Source organism: Hyperolius riggenbachi, chromosome 10, assembly GCF_040937935.1.
Source record: "Hyperolius riggenbachi isolate aHypRig1 chromosome 10, aHypRig1.pri, whole genome shotgun sequence".
NCBI lineage: Eukaryota > Metazoa > Chordata > Amphibia > Anura > Hyperoliidae > Hyperolius > Hyperolius riggenbachi.
In genome coordinates, this window is record NC_090655.1 from 134,763,698 (window position 1) to 134,777,035 (window position 13,338).

Here is a 13,338-nt window from a genome sequence, read left to right on the forward strand (position 1 = left end):
CAAAAATACAATGCAATAAGATGACAAAATAATGATATTGCTGAAAATTACGAATTACGATTTCATATCATTATTGCAAATTATGATGCGAAATTACGCATATGCAAAATTTCGGCTCATGACTGAGGGAGAGACGCTGCAGATTACCGCAGTATCACAAGGACAATGAAATAAAGGTGTACATAGTATACACACTACCGCTATGCTCCAAGGACAATGAAATAAAGGTGTACATAGTATACACATTACCGCTATGCTACAAGGACAATGAAATAAAGATGTACACAGTAAGGCAGGGAACACACTTGTCTTTCAGTTTTCTGCGCACGTTTTCCTGCATACTTTTTCTGCACACCAAGTGTGTCTCTATGCAGGAAAACGCGCGCGTTTTTTTCATAGCAGCTGATGTAATTGATACAAAAAAACTAACAAAATGTGCAGAATCAGGATGCAGAATGTCAGTTTTTTTTCTGCGCGTGAACAAAATATCAAGTGTGTACTAGCCCATTGATTAACATGAGTTCTCAGTTTTTCTGTGCAGAAAACACGCACGAAAACAGTCAAGTGTGTTTCCTGCCTAATACCAATTACCGCTATGCCATAAGGACAATGAAATAAAAAAGTACACAGTAATCCAGTGATGCATTTGTGCACTTGTATGAAAGAGTGAGAGTTAATTTTCAGTAAGCCTCTATTCTGCACAAAGTTAGGCTCACAAAGGCAGTTGAAACGCTGACCTGAGCTGTTCTCAGGCTTATCTACCCCTGTATGTCTTACTTATTTGGACAAATATTTATATATACAGCTAGCAGGAATTGATGGAAAAGAAATTGATTCATCGGGAAGCGTGCAGGCTAAAAGAGTAGTAGCAACAGCAAAAGCAATTACAAAATGTCAGAAATGTGTCAAGCCATCCAAAGTGACCTATGGTTATTATTGTTATTATCCCAGCAGAGCTGTCAGTTTGGATGATTCAAATCACTGGAAAATGCATGCAGGGCCACTAGAGGGCAGTGAATGAAAAGTGGAATTAATGTTGGGGGATTTCTTCTGCGCTGACCATGTTTTCATTAGTTCACTATCAAGCACTGTTTTAAAGGTTTTCCTTATCCAGAGATAGATATGAGTGGGTTAGAAAAACACAACTATTACTTGTATATACATCCATTACTTAACACAGTTCATGTGGGAGGGAGCCAGTATTATGCAACTTGAATACAACCGCCTAACATGACAAAGCTGATGAAGTCTTTAACCACTTGCCGACCGCGCACTCATAACGCGCGTCGGCAAAGTGGTAGCTGCAGGACCAGCGACGCACATCTGCGTCGCCGGCTGCAGGCTAATTAATGAGGAAGCAGCCGCTCGCACGAGCGGCTGCTTCCTGTCAATTCACGGCGGGGGGCTCCGTGAATGGCCTGCGGGCCGCCGATGGCGGCTCGCAGGCTAAATGTAAACACAAGCGGAAATAATCCGCTTTGTTTACATTTGTACAACGCTGCTAACAGTAGCAGCGTTGTACCAGATCAGAGATCCCCGGCCAATCAGTGGCCGGGGATCGCTGTCACATGACAGGCAGGAGCCTGTTAGAGGCTGCACAGGACAGATCCGTTCCTGTGCAGCCTCCGATCTCCGGGGAAGGGAGGGAGGAGAGGGAGAGGGGGAATCCTGCGGTGGAGGGGGCTTTGAGGTGCCCCCCTCCCCGTCAGCCACACACAGGCAGGAGCGATCAGACCCCCCCAGCACATCATCCCCCTAGTGGGGAAAAAAGGGGAGCGATCTGGATCGCTCTGCCTGGTGTTTGATCTGTGCTGGGGGCTGCAGAGCCAACCCAGCACAGATCACCGAAAACAGCGCTGGTCCTTAAGGGGGGGTAAAGGCTGGGTCATCAAGTGGTTAAAGGACAACTGAAGTGAGAGACATACGGAAGCTGCCATATTTATTTCTTTTTAAACAATACCAGTTGCCTGACAGCCCTGCTGATCTATTTGGCTGCAGTAGTGTCTGAATCACACCAGAAACAAGCATGCAGCTAAACTGATCTGCTGCATGTGTGTTCAGGGCCTATGACAAAGTTTGAGGGGCAGAGGATCAGCTAGATAGCCAGGTAACTGGTAATGTTTAAAAGGAAATAAATATGGTATCTTCCACAGCCCTCTCACTTCAGTTGTCATTTATTTTCATGTCTGTGTTCCAGATCTTTGAGTGTTGTGCTTCTTATTCTAGATGCGTCTAGATATTTCTCCGAAGAATAAATTGCACTAGTAACACACCCCCTAAATACACACCAATATCTACCAGAACAATAAGAAAATGCATCTCATTTAACATCCCTAGTAATCATGCTGCTGGATTCACATTAACTTCCCTTGATCTGGTCACTTTTGTCACATGCACCATGCCGTCTGACTCATGCAATACACCCTTCTTGCACTTAAAATACCAATAAATAATGCCTGGGGTCACTGGATGCTTTCCTTTCCTTTATTAACTTCACATAAAAACATAATTTGAAGCAAACAGTAAAACACCATCAATTTGTCCTCTTACATCAAATGTCACAAGACAGAATGTTCAGTGCTCATGAAGAGTTTTCACTACCACTGAAGTTTTCATAGTAGAGGTTTTTTGTGACATGATCAGCAGAAATAGAAAATCTTTATTAAGTGAATGCTGATTTAGTATCCCCACTGGCATAGCTACAAACCTCTGGGCTCTGATGTGGAATTTGGATCTGGGGGTGTTCATTGGTGGCTTAATAAGGGCTGTGTCGGCGCGAGCCACGGAGGAGAACCGTGACACTGCTGAGGCACAATGGAACATGTAGTGTTTGGAACTCTGGGCGTGAGTGGAATGGGCACGGTTGCGGCAGATGCAACAGCAGGCCCTGCGCCACTGAGTAGCTCCATTTGGATAAGGCTCTCTTTCTGCCATTTTTCCTACATTTTATTTTCTGTAGGGAAATTGGTGTTGGCAGTTTTTTTTTTTTTAACGGCTTTGTTCGATGGAAGTGCTTCATTTCCAACTACAAATAATTCTGAGTGATCGAAGGTGACCTTACATCTTACAATGATGGCCTACTGACATGCAGCTAAGTCTAGGGTGGAGGGTAATGGTGGGCACCCATACAGAATACATAAAAAAAGGGCCTCCAGAAATTTCCGGTAAATTGTCGGATATTCTACTCTTACAGTGCAAATGACAACAGTATAATATTGTTAATACATACCGATATTTTACTACAGGTAAACATAACCCTATTCTCACACTGACACCTCCCTCTACTAATGCATAACCTCCCCCCCCCCCCCCCCCACACACACACACACATGGTTAACCTTAACCATCCTCCTTCCCCCCTCACCAATCCACCAAAGAAAAAAACACACATTTTTAAACGCCACCACAGATACCCATTGAAATAATGCCAATGTAGGGCAATTTGAGTGCCCGCAATGCCAGATAAATATTGGGCCCACAATACAAAACGGCTACAAATAGTGAGTGCAATTCCCCACATATTGCTGTTATTTTGATGGGCACCTAAAGCTTTTATACAGGTATGATAGATTCCGTTATTTAAAGTGGGTTAATGCCACCTCCTCTCTGACCTCCTGGTGAAGCCATCTGTAATCAGTCAGTTGGAGAGCAGGTGCCAAAGATGTATCCTGACGCATATTTGTTTACATTTGCTTTCGGAGGAATTATGGGCCTATGCGGTAACAGCTACATGTGCCTACTGTATGCTACTTTTTCTTTTCATGTTTTATATTACAGTTTTAGATGTTACCCACCAGTATTTCTTGGATTTATTCATGTGGATTTTAGTCATTTACCTATATTGTCAGAGGATACCCACAGCAGAAGAATTTGACCATGTGATTATCTAGCCTGATCTGTGACGTTGGTTATCCTGTCTAGCAAGCAGTGGCATAACACAGTGTGGTGGGGAAGCAGATAATTGACATTTTTTTGTGGTTAGGAATAAGATAGTTCCGAGGACACCTCACCTGGCTGGAACACTTTCTGACTGTGGTTCCTGTACGTTTTCTTTACAAACTACTCTGAACGTTTTACTCTATAGAATTACAGATATGTCACACTTTACCATTTCTTACTGATTGATTTCACTGTACTTGAAGCTTCAGTCAGATGAGAATTTTCATGTATTGATCGTCTGACTTGTGCTTTTCAATACTCTTTTTTTTTTTTTTCCAGAGATGCTTGGAGTGTTCTTCAGTATGCCATGAATACTGACTCACCAGAAGACGGGATTTCCAGCACACAAGCATCTGTACAGAACTATAATCACTTCAAACTGACTACACACAGGTGATCTCCATTTGATTAACTATGTGACTTAAAGGACAACTATCATGAGAAATTGTAAAGTTTACAATACATACATATAAATGTACATTTCTCCCAGTACTACATATTACTTTTTTCCTATGTTGCTGTCACTTACAGTAGGCAGTGGAAATCTGACAGATCTGTCAAGTTTTGGACCAGTCCACCTCTTCATGGTGGACTTTCAGGTATTTCTTTACAATTTTTGTGTTCACTTAACTGCAGTTGCTCCATCCATCTTCTAAAATAGTGTGCAAATGAGTAGGGAAGCTGGCTGACTCCTTTGTGTAGATTCTTTCCAGTGTGTGTTTTCGTAGATAAAGCAAATACTGAGAATTTCCTATGAGGAGATGAACTAGTCCAAAATCTATGTAAGCTGCCAGCTTTTTTACTAACTATTTTGAGTGACAGCAACATAGGGAAAAAGTCATTCACAGTGCAATTTACACTGGGAGAAATGCACATTTTATTCATATGTATTTTAACTTTTACAATTTTTGTAAGATAGCAGTCCATTAAGCAAACAACTGGCTGAACCAGCAGGAGTCTACCTATGCAGTCAGCTAATCTGCCTTTCCTTATATGTAATTACTATGAACCATTTAGCAGAGATAGGTTGTCACCTTAAAATAAGAGAGCTAGTTTATCTCTACGGATTACTGATTTACAAAACTATAAATGAAATTCAAATTAGAGGACAACATCCTTATGGACTTTGGATTTTGAAGAGCAGTATAATACTGGCAATGGCATTAAAGAGAACCCGAGGTGGGAATTACTTTTACTATTGGGGCACAGAGGCTGGTTGTGCGCACTAAGACCAGCCTCTGTTGCCCCATCGTGTGTCTCCATGTCCCCCCTGCTCGCCGCTATACCCCCCGCATTGCTGGCGACACGCAGCGTGTCGCCAGCTCAATGTTTACCTTGCGCTGTCAGTCAGCGCTGCTCCCCTGCCTCCTCCGCATCGGCGCACCCGCCCGTGTCCCTTCCCTCCCGCTGATAGGAGGGAAGTGACGCGGCGGGTGGCGCCGATGCGGAGGAGGCGGGGGAGCGGCGCTGACTGACAGCGCAAGGTAAACATTGAGCTGGCGACACAGCCAGCAATGCGGGGGGTATAGCGGCGAGCAGGGGGGACATGGAGGCACACGATGGGGCAACAGAGGCTGGTCTTAGTGCGCACAACCAGCCTCTGTGCCCCAATAGTAAAAGTAATTCCCACCTCGGGTTCTCTTTAAGCCATAACATTAATGCAATGAACACAATTCCTTGTCTACTTTAATTGCTATCCAGTGATGATAAAAATATTCAACTGATATACAAATCGGCCCAGCCCACAGGGCACTATAAGGTATAAGACAAATATACCTTCAAGCTGCTGGTCCAGTTAACCAGCAGCTGTCAACTGTTATTTTGGTTTCCAATTATCAACTTTACTCTCCCCCCAACGATGCTAATTTACATGTCAGACACAATTTCACTTATTAGTAGGTATTACTTACTAGGTATAAACTAACTCTAGATATTCCTTGTTTGACTATATTCAGTCTGATTGGGTTTTTGAATAAGATTTTCTCGTGACCTGAAAGGTTAATATCAGTCACATGGGAAGGGTTTGAAGGTTTCTTAATGGGTGCCAAATCTGACCAGCATCCTCAGGGTTTATGAAGTGGTAATAGCAAATCTGAAAAATGATTAAGGCTACATACACACTTGAGATAAAAGTCTTTGGAAAAGGCAAGATCACAGACCAATTTTACCCCATTCCATGTAGTATGAGAGCCATACTCTACACAGTCTATTCTATTGAGCTGAACTCCCAATCAGATAAAAATCTTTGCAGGATGCTGCACACAAAGATGCTTTACAAATTCAACAGATCAGTATCTGCGAAAGATCAGTTCCTGCAAAAGATCCATTCCTGCAAAATGCATTCATAGTCTATATCTGCAGATCCTCATGCACACCTTGTTTAACAGACATCCATCTACATATCTGACAATCATCTGCAGATCTGAAGATCCATCCTGGTGGATCTGATCTGCAGATAAATGGCTGTTAAACAAAGTGTGCATGAGGATCTGCAGATGATATAGACTATGAATGCATTTTGCAAGAACAGATCTTTTTCAGGAACTGATCTTTTGCAGATACTGATCTGTTGAATGTGTACAGTATCTTTGTGTCCAGCAACTTGCAAAGATTTTTATCTGATGGGGAGTTCAGCTCAATAAAATAGACTGTGTAGAGTATGGCTCTCATACTACATGGAAGGGGGTAAAATTGGTCAGTGATCTTGCCTTTTCCAAATACTTTTATCTCAAGTGTGTATGTAGCCTAAACTATAGGCATAGTATATTTGGTCTTTGAAGAGAAATGACCCAGTACTGATTCTTGTATATGCCACTACACTTTCCCATTTACACATGACACATTCATTGCTACTCTGTTATTCTGTGCTATTTAACAACAAAATATATATAAAGCACTTTTTTGTAGGAACCAAAGCATTCACTGCCTTCTGTCCCTTAGCCAGTTCTCTATCCACGTATATACATACAGTACAGTGTATATACACACACACAAAGTTCCTGCATCCTCAACGTCTGTGCCAGTGTCATAAGCTTTTCAGTTTATGAATGACCTAGAAGCTTACATGGAAAATAATGCCATCTCCACAGATTATACAGAATTATGTAGCATTACATAGACACCTATATTATGTAGACACCAATTTAATTGAAGGGGTACATTATATTTTCAGACATTAGTGCTGACATTTTCCTTGATATTACAAGCTAACTGCAATTTAATTGTGATACCTGTGAACAACATTTCATTTAATTCATAACCATAGTAATGAGCAGCACCACTAATCATACAAATAGAGGTAGATGTCTTGTGGGGGAAGAATCCCAGTCTATACACCTCGGATATCCTACAATATATACTTGGTTGATGCATTATATCAGTTGTAAAATGCATTATACAGTAGGTAATCCAGGAGAGGCTGACTATATTATTCTTTGGGGCACCAGCTCATCTATGGTCACCATAAATTTAACAAAGACCACACTGCCTTTGGGCAATTTCATAAAATGAAGGCTTGGCCCCCAACATAGACCATCGGTTTTTGGAGAAGCTCCCTATCCATTAACTCCCACAGAGACTGTCCTTTATCTGAGCTCAGAGCTGACACACACTCCCCAAGCTTCTACAGCAGATCAACTATTCATGAAAATGATTAAGGAAAAAAAAGCTCCTGCCAGGATTACGGATAAGATTAAGATAATACATACAGTAAATGGAAAATGTTAGCTTTCAATTTTTTTTTTTTAAATTACTTTCCTGCCTTTTGCAAATATATCCATATTGTGCTTTTAAAGGCAAAGTGCAGTGATTTTTTTCTATTTGATTTAATAAACTATTAAAATAGATTGTAATGCAGTTTTGTGTAGTAAAAATAAGTTAAAAATAGTTAAATATGTGGTTTAGCCTCCGAAAACACTACAGGATACAGCTAGCCAGATACTTTCAAGTAATAGTTTTACAAAAAATATAAAAGAGCAATCCACTAAAGCATATGTAAGCTAAATTAATGCAAATTTACTATAATAAGCCTTAAAGCGGACCCAAACCAAACGTTTTTAAATTCAAAATATTTAGTTGCACCACTCTGACACATACAAAGATAAATAAACACTCCTTTAAGCCTATGAGCATTTCAGTGTATGCTTTTCACCCTTCTCTTTTCATAACTAGGGTTAAACAGGTGGCAGCCATTACTTCTGAGCTTAGTAGGAGGTTTTATTATATCATGGGTGTTTTTGACATCAGCTACCCTCCCTCACAGGGGCATCGTCTATGTGAAATCTCACACAAGCTGAGATCACCTCCCGTGTGACCTCATCAGTAGCAGCCTGTGTTTTATTTTTGTTTTTTATCTCCTCCACCAGTTTGCCTGAAAAATCCCGGCAATTTGAAAGGAAGGGAGGGGTTCCTCCAATAAATGTAAAATATTTTATATTTGTCATCATGAAGCTGAAACAAGGCTGCTATATATCACTATAATTTAGAAAATAGATTTTATTTCTGAAATCTTGTATTTTTAATTTGGGTCCACTTTAAACATGGGAGGCTGGACTGGAGCTGTAACTATCCTGAACTAAAATACGATATAAGCCTCCATGATTCTCACTCACCAAGTCAGGAGTTTGGTATACAACTGTTGTCTTGTGTTACTACATCACTAAATCAAGATCTTCTCTGCATACAAAAATTTCCCAAAGCAAAAACTAAAGATCCCAAAATTTTATGAATTCATTGTTTGTAATGTTAATGTTTGGGTAAAAATATAAACATATACATATACCTAAACACACACTCAAACAGAAAATACTGCAGCCAAAAGATCAAAATTACAACTAAGCCAGTAGAGTTTAGCAATAGGCCACCATACTTCTTTCAGCGCTGTATTCTTTTAAGACAGCTCTACTGGAAGGTTGCAGTCAACTTCCAAAGCATGTGTCACTTTCAGCAACAGCAACTACACATGAACACAGCAAACAGCTGTTCTGAACCAAAAAAACTACAGATGTAAAAGTTCTAAATTTTATAAATGCTCATTTCTTACCAGCCTCTCTCTAAAAACACGTACATGCACATACAAGAGACTCTGTTAGACATCCTTAAAGTACAAGTAACACCAGGGGGTGCAAAATCCAGAGGACAAAGACCAGGGAAAACACAAATACTAAAAGATGGTGTGGGACATCTTGTGGAGTGTCTCCCCACAAGCTGTCTATCTTTACATGGCAGAACTTACTGCTTAAAGTGGTAACAATATGTTCCATTCAGCTCCAAAGGTCACATACTAAAACTCTGCTTCATATATGCAAAGAAATCAACTCAGTCAAAAAGACAGTTCATTGTACTTCTGATAAGTGTGCAAAGCAGGCTGGTAAGTGAATCTAGTGCTCCCTATTCAGTGACTCACCACCCCTGGGAATATAGGATAGCAGTATGAGGAAGTTCCATTAACGCTCCTCTTACAGCAGGATGCCATGGTAAGGACTGAGCCACACTGCAGAGCGCTTTTCCCATTGATTTGCATTACAATCAAAAATCACCATCACCACAATTTCACTGCAACTCAATGAGAAAAATGCTCTGCAGTGTGGCTCAGCTAGTGCAGTCCCAGTTCAGAGAGCAGAAGCTGCAGTATACAAACACTGTGACAGTAGCATGATTTCTCCCAATCTGCCAGCCATGCAGATAACGGAAGTAGCTGAGTGAAAGGGCAGGTTTGCCTGTTATGTGACACCCCACATGTTCTGTAATTATATAGCCCCACACCTGCATGTCTGAATGGCTGATCCAGCACTGCATCTGAAAGCCGAAGTGAGGTGTGCCTGGAGAGTGTGATGTGTGTCTCTGTATGGGATTTCCTTTGCTTTTGGTGGCCACGGATATGTGTATCGGAAGATCACCAGCACTGACTAGTAATCCGGTGCTCAGCATATGAGGGAGGCTCAGCAATAAGACTTGGTCACCCATGTGAGCGGCACAGCGTGGCTGTATGGCAGCAGGTATTGGCCCTCATGTGAACAGTTACCCAGGATGATGGCACGGAAGTGCTGACTATGCAGAGTAGGTACAACAGTTGTGCTGGTGATGTGGAAGTTCGGAGGTGGGAGGGGCCACAGGAATCGTAATGTGAGGTGGCGCCGGTACAAATTGCATTATTCGTACCCTAAGAGGCACTGACTGTGCTTCTTGTGGTCCGAAAAATACAGTAGTTATTCAGTAGGAATTGTCTATGAGATGCAAATAGTTCTGAGATGATGCAGAATTATGCAATTGTAAGCAGCTTTAAAATGGTCCAAGCAAATCAATTGCATGGTCAATTAACTGCATATATTTGCATTAAAAAATTGCCTAATTCTGTATCAACTCAAGGCTATTTGCATCTCTTTGACAATTCCCTTTCTCCAGGTTAGTCAAACTTATTTTACAAGTCTGTAAAGGTAAAAATGGAAAAAAAAAAGTATTTTGGCAGAAAAGCTATTCAAACAACTCTTAAGTTAAAGCTCTTAATTAAATCTGAAATACAGAAAACTTTTTGAGTGAAAATCAACAATATCTGCCTAGAGATCCTGTCTGAGAACATAATCTGTAAAACCTGGTACACTCATCCAATTTTGATTGGCTAATTTAACTACTTCCAAGTAGCATGAGAGTTTACCTACACAGTAGGTTGAAGGTGTGTACCAGGCTTAAAGGTCAGTTGTGCCAGCCCATAGAAGAGAGGTCCACAATCTTGGGATCCACAATAGAAACAAGCCCAGCATTAGTTTTATAATGAAATTCGAGTAAAAGACAACTAACTGTGATCTTGCTATACTGAACTGCTTTATTTGACTTGAGCTCTGTTTTGGACATATAGACAACCAGCCTTTCTTGACTGTGCAGGAGTGTAAAAATGATAATCTTTTTAAACATCAATAAATGTAGATATCTGCATATAAAATGAGTCTAACTTTCCATAGAGGATGGCTTGGCAACAATCAAGGCAAAGCATTGAGAGAGTTTGGCAAGAAGTAGAACACTGTGCTTGACATATCCAATTATCAGGTGCCTCATTTCATACATTATAGAGCAAAGACAACTTATTTACTGAATCTCTTTATTGTAACACTTGACATGTGATAGAAAATAGGTAAAACGACAATCTCAACCAATTATTTGTGAAGGAAATGTTGGCAGTGAAACAATATATGTATATGAAAAAAAATGCTCAAGCATAGAAATCCAATTACACTGTCAGCTAGGATGCTACCTCCGAGAGAACTGATAGATATGCCAAGGATTTTTAAGTAAACATCTTATTGTCCTTAATGGTGGCTTCATTCTGTGGATAGAGTAGAAGTGTTGATGCACATCAGTCTAGTGGAACGCATTGTTTCTGTCCTCAGAGGTGAAGAATCCCAGCTTACCCCCAACAGGGAAACAAATTGCTTTGTAGTGAACTGCAAAGATTACAGTGGTAATTGAAATGAAGAAGTGCTTTGAAATGGTTTTAGCCCCACGGATTTGATAACCAACATATATCCCATTCTTACTTTCAGACATTCTGCTCCTCCTGAGTACCATTCACAATTGTAATTGCAAAATTATTATCTCATTCTTTGCTAATTTTCAAGATGAATCATTGCATTTTTTTCCTCTAATGCACTTAGGATTGCTCTTATTTGGATGACTGCAGCTATGCCACTGTCTGACACCGTGGCAGCCACAGATGTCTTCATATATAGGATGTCCATCTCTGGAGCTATGCTGTAGCAACATACAGTGCCAGTGAAACTGCCGTATGTATGCAAACTGCCCTGTTGTGGTCCTTCAGTGTCCATGCGGCTTCTGTGTGCATGGGCAAAAGACCATCTATGGTCTTATAACCAAGGCTGTGGTTGTGAGCAAGCATCATTGTTGAACTGGCTTTTGCTATGTGTATGTGGAACTCCTAACTCCAAATAGCAATCAGTGCTGTTAGTTTTCATCAGTTCTTGTATTGTGCCTAGCAAACAATTTGTATCTGTTACTTGTTGTGACTCTGCCTCCCTAAATACACTTTATTCATTGTTCCAGTTGTGAACCAGCTTGTCTGACCACCAACATGCACTTTTCCTGTTGTGACCTAGGTTTGTGAACCAAACTCTGCCTAAGTATCCACCTGCCCTGACCTTAGCCTGTGACCTCAACATAACTTATCTTTTGCACCACATTTTCTATAGTTAGAGTCCTACTTCAGATATTAGATGTGTCATCACGTCTCAGTTCAGCATCAGACATCTCCACATTTCAATACCACTTGTTATCCTCGTCTCTGGTGGGGCAATTCTTGAGAAAACCTATGAATGTACCACCGGGAGATTTGGGCACTGGATAAAGCCGATATATGGCTTACCCTGTTCATGCTCAAGTCCCGGTGTGTTAACTACTATTCGCCCTCTAGGCCACCATGGATAGTGGGGAATTATGTAATTTGGCTTCCAGCTATTGCTGGTGGCCGAATTACATTGTTTTAAAAGTAATTTGAGCTCTGACTTTTAACAGCCCCCAATTTACGCAGTGAGCGCAGCTATAGCCGTAATTCCTATTACGGCCTATGGTGGTGTTGGCTGCGCCCAAATCTCCTGTGCTGTTTTAACAGCACTCGATTCTATGAGCCATGACTTGCTGTTACTGGAAATAAAGCTCCATTACCCACTACGGGTAGTGTGGTGCTCTGTTGAAGACTGCTTGGTCACTTAGGATCCATGCCTTCGGAGAACGCATGCTGCCAATTGATAGTCAACAGTACCAGGAGCTCAACAGACACTTTCCTTACTATAAGGGCCCATTCACACTTGTAAAAAGCGCTAGCGCTTGAGTGTTTTGCCGAAATCGCCTGCAAAATGCTCAGATGTGAACTGGGCCTAAATGTTATGTTCATGTGCTTTTGTCAGTGCTGTGGAGGATGTAAGTACAGGGTGGGGAGGGGATGTTAGCTCAATTTGCTTGTTATAAGATGAAATATAAAAAGAGCATATTAATGTTTTTTCTCCTGTAGGACTTAAAGTGCTTATGACTAAGGCAAGTAGAGGAAACATAGAGCAAGCTAAGTAAGCTACACTTGTTGAATGTGTGTATACGATATGAGCATGTTCCTCAGTAATAAGATGCTTTCCCTGCCTTAAGCCTGTTACACACTTTCAATTTTGATTGGCCAATCACTGACCAATTTTACCACCTCCATGTAGAATGAGGGCCAACAGATTTTGAATACTATGAACAGATTATGTAGGTACGCTCTCATATTACATGGAGGTGGTAAAATTAGCCAATCAAATTAGAAGGTGTGTACCAGGCTTTAGTGTAGGTCCAGGATCTCAAGAGGCAGCCAATTAACCTACTATTACGTTTTTGTGGAAGTTGGTCTTAATGCAGATCTGA

General features: G+C 41.0%; 1 protein-coding gene and 1 long non-coding RNA gene across 4 annotated transcripts in view; one reads left to right on the top strand and one right to left on the bottom strand.

Annotated features, from left to right (window-relative positions):
- CDH23 (cadherin related 23) overlaps window positions 1-13,338 on the bottom strand; it is a 1,682,716-nt gene that overhangs the window by 780,497 nt on the left and 888,881 nt on the right. The window lies entirely within an intron of this gene.
- LOC137536156 (uncharacterized) overlaps window positions 3,498-13,338 on the top strand; it is a 52,465-nt gene continuing 42,624 nt past the window's right edge. The window contains exons 1-2 of the long non-coding RNA XR_011024534.1: window positions 3,498-3,560; window positions 4,219-4,332. This is a non-coding gene — a long non-coding RNA (uncharacterized lncRNA). The remainder of the gene's footprint in view (window positions 3,561-4,218; window positions 4,333-13,338) is intronic.